The sequence below is a fragment of the Macrobrachium nipponense genome, chromosome 47, assembly GCF_015104395.2.
Source record: "Macrobrachium nipponense isolate FS-2020 chromosome 47, ASM1510439v2, whole genome shotgun sequence".
Taxonomy (NCBI): domain Eukaryota; kingdom Metazoa; phylum Arthropoda; class Malacostraca; order Decapoda; family Palaemonidae; genus Macrobrachium; species Macrobrachium nipponense.
In genome coordinates, this window is record NC_087222.1 from 23128959 (window position 1) to 23139499 (window position 10541).

The window sequence follows — 10541 nt, forward strand, 5'->3', positions numbered from 1 at the left end:
GATGCTTTGACAAGGAGCAAAGTCAAAAAAACCGTGTTACAGAGACCCTGAATCTCATAGTAGTAAACACCATCAGGGCATTTACAGCCCAGGGTCAAAGAGAAGAGTTGGATGTAAGCGAAAACAAAAGCGGCTAATGAAAAGTTTTAACGAACGTCAGCAATCTGATGCAAGACAATGTATAATAATTCATCAGGAAAATTAATAATAGAGATGGACTTTCTCAGTTTTTTTTTTTTTTTCACGAGAAAGTGCGTTCTGTAGGAAGGCAGTAAAAAAAAAGTCAAGTTTGAAGGAAACTAGCAATTAGCCTTAGCAGTCTGGCATTTGCGTCATTAAGTAAAATGGGTCACTGAAAGAGTCTTGCATCTAGAGACATTAAATCACCAGAATATCCTGCCTCGTAATCTAAAATATGACAAATTCTGTATCAATTTGTATTCTTCATAGCTAACAAACCCTCTGTCTTATAAATAGGATAAATCTTCTTGTGCCGGCTGGAAACCGGTTAAAACAATCACAGATTGGAAAGCAAGGCATCTGTGAAATATGGCAACTTGCATATACAAGGTGGAAGCTGATCATCGACCTAACACAGCACCTTGATTCAAGGCGTTTCTGGTCCAGGGCGAACCACGGGAAGAAGAAGAAGGGGAGTTGCAGGGCGTAGAGACTGGCAATCCCCACGGCGGAATAGATGCAGAATGACCTCAGGGCGGGGAGGACCTTCGAAAATTTCAATTTAAAAAATAAAGTGGAAATAGAAAAAAAGGTTTTCATGGGTCGAACAATACTTCAGTGAGCTAGTGAAAACCAAATTACAGTACTTCTTTGAGTGATGTTTATGGGAAAAATGGTTAAAATCAAGCTCAGGAAAACTGTCATAAATCAAAAACTTCCGTCAAAACTTCTCCGAATCGAGGCTCAAATTTTTCCTCGCGTGGAAATGAACATAAACTGGAGTAAAGCTCTGAATCAACATACTCTAGATATACAAAAGATTAGTTGCAACAACATGTGGCACTGAATAGACCTTCATACCGTTGTGGCACCGATGAAGAAAGCTCCAAAATTTTTGATAGAAGTGACAGTGATGGCGACCCCGGCATGGCGAAGAGCCCTGGCCATCTGCTCGAGGCGTCATTCCTGGTGAACAGAAGAGAGAGAGAATTGAGAGAGAGAGAGAGAGAGAGAGACGAGAGAGAGAGATTGAGAGAGAGAGGGAGAGAGGGAGAGAAGGAGGAGAGACTGGCATTAATTTCTAAGAGTACAGGAAGAGTTTACAAAGTTAGTGTACAAAGTTCTTTCGAAGACGACGTATGATATCTTTGTTGATGAATAAAGGTAGAAGCCACGAAGGAAAGTGAAACAGTGGAGTGCTGTAGATCTTTCGACTCAACGTCCTTTACTTAGTCTGCTGAGTAAAGGACCCTGAGTCAAAAGATCTCGCAGCACTCCACTGTTTCATTTTCCTTCGTGGCTTCTACCTTTATTTATATATATTCATCGCGTTCCAAATTTTCGTGATTCAGTTATACATCTTTATTGATATGCAGTGAATTGTGTATTCTGGTTCTTCAGCCGGTAAATGACAAAAACCTACCATGCTGAAAAATCCAGCTAGAAAATAAGAAGAAAAGAGACTGTACGTTTCGCAACATGACTCAAGGAAAATGAAAAAAATACCAAGCAAGCGCTTGAAAGCGTGATCACATTCGGTTCTACCGCCTGACTTAGGTTACTGAAGCACTCCTAAACCGAGCGGGAGGAGAGGAAGGATGCTGTGGACCGGTCCGTAGGGCAGCGAGAAAGCGGAGCACAGACCGAAAAACGGGCCCCACTGCCATGAAGGTCGAAAGCATCCCCAGCAACGATAACAGAGGCTGTCGGAGAAACGGGTGATTGATTATGTGTGAACTTTTATTTTCTTTGAGTTTCATCATTTATGAAGATTAAAAATATCTGGATTTTCATTTCAGTTTCACTAAAAGGCTCTAACATGGAACATGTTATGATCTAATGATACGAGTATCTTAAAAACTGACTCTCACTAAAAGGCCCTAATACGCAATTCATTTCATCAGTTTATGATCCTCATGATATGAGTATTATAAAAATTGGCTCTCACTAAAAGGCTCTGATACGCAATGCATTCCATCATGTCATGGTCCTAATGAAAAGTAGATAAATAAAGCTGAATTGCACACAAAGTTAATTTGCTCCAAAACTGACACAATCTGTAGGCTAAACTGTACGTCCTTATAGTTCTCGATATTAAATCTATGAGAGCCTACAGCAAATTTGTACAGGTTCTGAAAAAACCTAAAGATCTTGAGAGGGCCCACCAGATACCAGCACACAGGTCAAGAACTGCTACTATGAATCAGTATAAACGCCTAGGGAATGCAAGTCACGGTTGTACATTGGCATTTTCGGATATCTGTCCTGAAACAATCGCGCCTAAAATCGCAAGACTTTGGGGCTTTTGATTTGGCGCTTTTCCGTACAAATCTTCTATATAATCTGTGGAGTCTAAAGTACATGACTGGTTATAAATCCGTTTCGTCTGTAGCTAAGGGGCCCCTCTATTTCTGTTCAGTTCTGTTTGTACGAGATTCGTTCCCCTTTCCCTGTTCTCCACCATGCTGAACTTTCCCAACATCAGCTGAACGCAGATGAACAAGGTGGCTTCGCCGAACACCAGATAAATAACATCTCCGAAGATGGTGTCGCCGCTGATTTCTCCAAAACTGCAAGCGGCGAGAAATTGGACAAATATATGAGAAATACAGTGTTGAATAGAATATAGAATTCAGGCCAAATGCCAAGCACTGGGACCTATGAGGCCATTCAGTGCTGAAATGGAAACTGCCAGTAAAAGCTCTGATAGGTTTAACAGGAGGAAAACCTCGAAGCAGTTGTACCATGAAGCAATTGTTAGGAGAGGGTAGAAAGTAAGATGGAAGAAAGAGAATATGAAAGGAGGTGCAGTAAAAGGAACGAAAGTGTTGCAGCTAGGGGCAGAAGGCACGCTGCAAAGAACCTTAAGCAATGCCTACGGCACCACCCACGTTCAGGGAAATACAGAGTGTTGCGAATGAGAGAAATAAAAATGGTGTGCATACACATGCACTCAGGCACTCCAAGCCAAACCCGTCCATGTCACCCCACGTGGCACCATCAGCCACTTACGTATTGGATCTCCAGTGTCTAATGTTTGAAGTCTTCAGAGTGATGACAAGGAATGCTTTATTGCAAATTCCAGCATCAAGTCCATTGGAAGGCTTGCATAAGATTTTTCAATTCTAGTTTGAAATATTGGCTTAGATAGAATTTTCTTGAATTTTTCTACTGTTGCTCAATAGTGTGATGGAATTTTTTTTCCTGGAAATTTATGTGAAACAAATTTCAGTACAATATTCAGCACTTTTGAGAAATTCCGGAAAATTCCGTACAAGCAAATATCTCAAAATCAAACGTAAAAGCCTCATCTCTTCCAAACTATTATGATAGTCATGGCGCAAGTGGTAAATTACAGAATAAAAAAGATTTTATTCATGGGAAATTTGTATTTACAAAACTTCAGTTAAGTCGGCAGAGTTCAAGTGTCCTAAGAGTTTATAAAGCATAAGTTTCCAGGAGCCACCAGTACAAATATAAAACTCAACTACATTCAGTTTACGACAGAATAGCTTGTTTGTGTTTGTATGGTGTTTTTACATTGCATGGAACCAGTGGTTATTCAGCAACGGGACCAACGGGTATACGTGACTTCCGAACCACGTCGAGAGTGAACTTATATCACCAGAAATACACATCTCTGACCGCGCAATGGAATGGCCGAGACCCGAACTCGCGACCACCGAGGTGGCAGACCAAGACCAAACCGATCATGCCACTGAGGCGCGTTCCCCGCGAATTCAAGCGCCTTAATGACCTCTGCTGCACAGACTTTAACTTGAAGATAATGCAATGCAGGGCATATACGCACATGGGGAGCAGGTGATATTCATATTGTTGGGAAAAACTCTCTAACACGAGAGTATATATAATGTTCTAAAGGGCCCACAGCAATAAAAAAAAAATTAAGAGTTCGTGTATAATTTAAAAACACTGTGATGAAGAAAGAGGACAGTTAACTCCAACCAGGCTATTTCCTCTCCCGTATTTAGAGTTAGCTGCCCTCTTTCTCCATCACATGATCCCTAAACGAGCTTACTACCGGTGTCAACAATCTTCAGCGACTCTGTTTATTTATTTATTTTGTATTTTTAAGTTCACCTCAGTACATGTTTGGTTTAATCATTCATTTGGACTGAAGATGAACCCAGGGAAGGGTTCGAAAGCAATGTAAAGTGTTTGTAAATTATACACGGACTCTTGCCATTTTTTTACTATTGTTGACCCCTTAGAACAATATTCATATTCTTATCAAAACTTGCTTATCACCTAAGGAATGTGTACACTTGATCCATTTATTTGAAAAGAAAACATATATATGTGACATGAACATGTTCTAGGAGGGACAGTTAGTCTGATATAAACGAAAATAAGTAAAAATTGCGCCGGAGATACTTCGGCACAGTCGATTTTTCTGTAGTACAGTATATAATGCTGTATGAAACTCTCAGCCGTGTCCATTGAAACTTTCAATCACGGCCCGGTGGTGGCCTGTTCACGGCTAACTTTAACCCTACATGAAAAGAAAAAAGCTACTGAAGCTGGAGGGCTGTAATTTGATATGTTCGATGATTGAAGGGTGGATGATCAACATACAAATTTGCAGCTTTCTAGACTTGGTGGGTTTTGAGATACGAGGGCGGACAGAAAATCTTAACAGTTTTATTTTACATTAAAAAAAAAATGTCAATCAAATAAAAATATTGATGTCATAAATGTTCGCCTGCGTCGTGTTTTCGCCCTGACTTATCTGATAAGTAATCTTTGCCACTATGTAGTACATACCATCCCACTTGTTGATGACCATTTGCCCTGGTGCTGGTCACTTGTTCATTATGATGAATTTGCCTTGATACTATATGATTTCATACATACATATAAACATACATACACACATTATATATAAAATATAATTATGTATATATATATATATATATATATATATATATATATATAAATATATGATATATATATATCATATATACATATATATATATATATATATATATATCTGATAAATTATATATAATAATAATATAATAATATATAATAATATATATATATACACACACATACACACACACACACACACACAACACATATATATATATATATGTACAATTTGCACAAACACTGTATGGCCCAGTCATACCTCTGCTGGGATTCCGGGAAGAGCTTCAAACCCGGCAGAAGATCTGACTGGTTCAAAAGCACCTGAATGTAGTAGGCTCCTTCCAAGTTGTAGAGGCGTCAACCTAAAAGGTAAAAATGGAATCAGGGCGTGATCCTTGTATACAGAGGCTTATTTAATGAGACGAGTAAACATAGTGACTTTATGTAACCCACATCCAAAGAAAGCAACCACTTCTGTCATTTACTGTGAGGTCATATTAGCACTTGTACTTGACTCGGGCTTCTTTGAAAGTTATAGAGCGTAATAGTTTAATCATCAAGAAAACTATATATTTAAAATGACATTTTCATACATTTACTAACAATATTTAACTTTAAATGGTTCTTGACTCATATCTCACGCTTTCCTCAGAACAGTAGTCTCGCATCAGTGGAATAGAATTCTATCGAATGTGAATAAGAAAAGCAACACACTCGAGAAACAGACTGACAGAAGTTATACAGAGGGACAGAGAGTTACATACACAGACAGACAGTTATACAGACAAACAGACAAGGAAACCTAATCTTAAACGTTTACACAAATGCTTGTTATGAACGCGGAATACAAAACCTTTCGACAAAGTTAATCTACCGACTATGAAATCAAGTATAAAAGTATCTACGCTCTTGATCAATTGAATCTGCAAAATACGCAAGAGCCTGAGCGCCATTGACCTCCTCTGACAAACGGGCGTGGCTGGCACTCTCCCCCAAGGTGACCTCACTCCGACTGACCCTCATGACCAAATAGGCTATGGCAGTTTCAGCAGCTGTCACATAACCCGAGCCATTCCGAGCCATTCCAGGAATTCGGTGAAATTCATAGGGTAGGAGAACGTTGTTCTGGAACTAATGAGTGTGAATAATAACTATAAGTCTGCCATTTATACAACGCAGTTCTTATGTACTCTATACTTCTCTTTTTGTGTGTAACAATAATAAGCTATGAATTTTATATGAGAGAATTAGCCTTGCTGTCGTCCAACACGAGGTCAGCCTCTATCACTATATAAATAATGTATGCAGAATTCAAGGTAACTTGGTCTGAACTCGGGACGGAACGTACTGCCACTACGGTTGGGACATGCTTTCTAGATCATCTCTTATATCACCCTCATTGTTAACAGTAAGAGTACACGAGTAACCACAGTAAAATTAATAATAATAATCTCAACGATAAAAAGAGACAAAGGCTATGCATTCAATAACGTCTCTTGAACTGTAAGAGGATGTCCAATGGAATGTGTGCGTTTGAATCCACATAACTCACGCTATTTTGGCTGCGTTGACGGCTTCGGTACATCCTGGTCCGTCAGCTTTTCGTAAACGGAAGAGTTGTAGCCCCAGATCTCCAGGACGCTGATTTCGAGGCAGGCGGTGGGCATCTTCGAATAGAACTAGTAATAGATCTCCTTGTCCAACGCCAGAGACCAGTCAAATTCGTCGCTCTCGAAGCTCCTGCCCGGAAAAAGTTGGCTCCTGATGTGATTGAGCTCTTTCCTCTGCTCTCCGCCCAGTGCCGGGACCCTGTGAATGAAAAGGAAATCTGACATGGTAAGGTCAGTTACCCAAAAAGTTACCCATACAACAAATCTCACAGGAATCAGTTAGTATATTTACCTCAAACTGAAGGCGCTATGAAAAGGTCTTTGGAATAGGAAGCAATCAAGGCTGTATTTAATTACTTACACACACTAATCACGCTACGAGACTGACCTTGATCAAACCATGCAAGAACTCGAGCTAAAGAGAAGACAGTTGAATGAAAATCGATGATAATCCAGAAATGGAGTCCACTTGCCGGGAAAAGCTATCACTCACATTTATACACTTGGCAGCGATCAGAACTATATCATGTATCTAAGAAAAGGCTTTGGCCTGAAAAATCAAGTCAAGCGATGTGTCATATGAGTGGCATAACAAAGGACATAAATTTCATAGGAGTGACACCTCAGACATAAATTCCAAAGGAGTGACGCCTCAGACATAAATTCCAAAGGAGTGATGCCTCAGACATAAATTCCAAAGGAGTGACGCCTCAGACATAAATTCCAAAGGAGTGACGCCTCAGACATAAATTCCAAAGGAGTGACGCCTCAGACATAAATTCCAAAGGAGTGACGCCTCAGACATAAATTCCAAAGGAGTGACTCCTCAGACATAAATTCCAAAGGATGAACGCCTCAGCATAAATTTCCAAAGGAGCGCCTCAGACATAAATTCCAAAGGAGTGACGCCTCAGACATAAATTCCCAAAAGGAGCGCCTAGACATAAATTCCAAAGGAGTGATCGACTCAGACATAAAGGGTCAGGAGTGACGCCTCAGCATTAAATTCCAAAGGGTGACCCCTCAGACATAATGTTCCCAAGGATGGACAAACCTCAGACATTAAATTTCCAAAAGGAGTGACGCCTCAGACATAAATTTTCAAAGGAGTGACTGCCTCAGACATAAATTCCCAAAGGAGTGACGCCTCAGACATAAATTCCAAAGGAGTGACTCAAGAACATAAATTCCAGAAGGTTGCGCCCTCACATAAATTCCAAAGGAGTGACGCCTCAGACATAAAAAATTCCAAAGGAAGTGACTCCTTCCAGACATAATTCCAAAGGAGTGGACCTCTCAGACATAAATTCCAAAGGAGTGACGCCTCAGACATAAATTCCCAAACGGAGTGACGCCTCAGACATAAATTCCAAAGAGTTAAAGAGTCGCCCTCACATAAATTCCAAAGGAAGGTGACGCCTCAGACATAAATTCCAAAGGAGTGACGCCTCAGACTAAAATTCCAAAGGAGTGACGCCTCAGCCCTTAAATTCCAAAAGGAGTGACGCCTCAGACATAAATTCCAAAGGAGTGACGCCTCAGACATAAATTCCAAAGGAGGACTCAGACATAAATTCCAAAGGAGTGACACCTCAGACTAAATCCAAAAAGGACCCAGTGACGCCTCAGACATAAAATTTCAGAGGAAATGACACTCAAAGACATTAATATCAAACGAGTGACACCTCAGACATAAATTCCAAAGGAGTGACACCTCAGACATAAATTCCAAAGGAGTGACACCTCAGACATAAATTCCAAAGGAGTGACACCTCAGACATAAATTCCAAAGGAGTGACACCTCAGACATAAATTCCAAAGGAGTGACGCCTCAGACATAAATTTCAGAGGAGTGACACCTCAGACATAAATTCCAATGGAGTGACACCTCAGACATAAATTTCATAGGAGTGTCAACCATCTAACCAATATCTAGTACAATATGTTAGTAAATCAGCGCTCTAGTTTTCTATATAAAATCTTAGTAATTTAATCATTTTTATAATTTTTGGTTACTTTGTCACTTCATCGTTATGTCACGCTAATAAATTGTTAATCCTTCAATACGGTATTTTTGTCACACTTCGATACAGACCCGACTTACCTGTAGCAGACGTCTTCCTGGGTGACTGTTCTCCCGTTTCCATCGACTGTTGTGGTTGCTCTGATATCTTGGTGAACACGAAACATCTGCATAATAATAATAATAATAATAATAATAATAATAATAATAATAATAAGCTGCCTTTGATAACACCAGCCCGAAATTCCGTTGATGGCTGAAAGCATGATGAAAATCAGACAGATGCTTAGAAATCTCAGTGTGCCAGAGAAGCAAGTCAGTCATTAGAAGAATTCTGTAAAAAATAAAATATGTAGAGTCTGACATTATATTAAATTATAATTATAACCATAATAATTCTGATAAGGGAAGCTTCTCAGTAACATGGACCCTTACTTAACTATGGGGAAAGATGGAGGACAACGATATCAAATATTTCTCTTTGGACACCAGCAGTCTCTGAAATTCCGGACTTAGTACTTTCTATATTTTGGACTTTTTATGGGCTCCTTTTATTGGATGGAATTCTGTTGTAACAGAACATGTTTACCAGTCATATAACAGAGAGAGAGAGAGAGAGAGAGAGAGAGAGAGAGAGAGAGAGAGAGAGAGAGAGAGCGAAACGCGAATATTTTCAAACTGTACGTGAGGGGAATAGGTGGTTACCAGAATAATACTACAGGTAATGATCACCAACATCGTGTTTGTCTTCAAAGAAAGAGTGGGAGAATAAGTCTTCTTTTAAAAGGGTCTCCTCAAGTCTAGCATTATTTTAAAGATATAATACTCTTCTATGGACAATAACAGAAAACAACTTTCCTCTTCCACGCCAATTGGAGAACTATCGGGTAATATATATTAATATAATCGATAAATAATTTGAATTCTTGAGAAAACTTCGAAAAAATCAAAACCTTAAGAAATAATACACCGTCATAATAATAGATATAAAGATTGTTGACAGATGATAGTTTAGTACCACCTGACGGCAGTCATTACCTTCTATGAAGACATTAAACTCAATCAGGATCCATACAGAGAGGGGTCAACTAACGCGCAGATATGGTTGGGTCAGGAATATCTTCGGGGGCGCATTTGAACGAAAATATCAAAACAAAATATATCTTCTGCTTCTATTTTATATTTATCCGGTCTTTGAGGATTTCTTTTATGGTTCTGACCCTACTTTATGTTTATCCTGTCTCTGGGGATCTTTTATAGCCCTTAATCCATCAGGTCGGGTTTCAAATTGCAAGATGGCAGTATTGCGTCGGATTCTGCCATTCGTGAAATGTGCAGCAAGAGAAAGACAGAATATAAAGGACTGTTAGAGAGCAGTAATTGGAAGGAGACTGCAAAGTTCGTATCATTAGTTGACGAGTGGTTTGATATCATGAATTCTTGTACTGTTTATGGTGACAAGGCATCCCGAAACGCCTTTGGGAGTGATTATGAAAAACAGAAAAATGTTTTGCATGAAATGATGGACACCATGAGAACCATGAAGGTGGCAAACTCACTGTTTAATTGCATGTATAAATTTCAAAAGGGAGTGATTTTGTCATGCAAATCTCTGATAGACCTATATGAGATGGAAAAGAAATTATATGGTGTTAAATTCATTCCTACAAGAAGACTGAACACTTTTTTTAACACTTTTTTAGATGTGTACGTCAAATATGGTGTTAAATTCATTCCTACAAGAAGACTTGAACACGTTTTTGGATGTGTACGTCAAATGAATGGGCCATATGAAAATCCTAATTCAGTAAACTTCAAATTCTGCTTAAGAAAGT

General features: G+C 39.2%; 1 pseudogene; it reads right to left on the reverse strand.

The window, feature by feature from the left end:
* Positions 1 to 1738: 1738 nt before the first annotated feature.
* Positions 1739 to 8873, reverse strand: LOC135204577 (uncharacterized; annotated as a pseudogene).
* Between the last annotated feature and the right edge of the window lie 1668 nt (positions 8874 to 10541).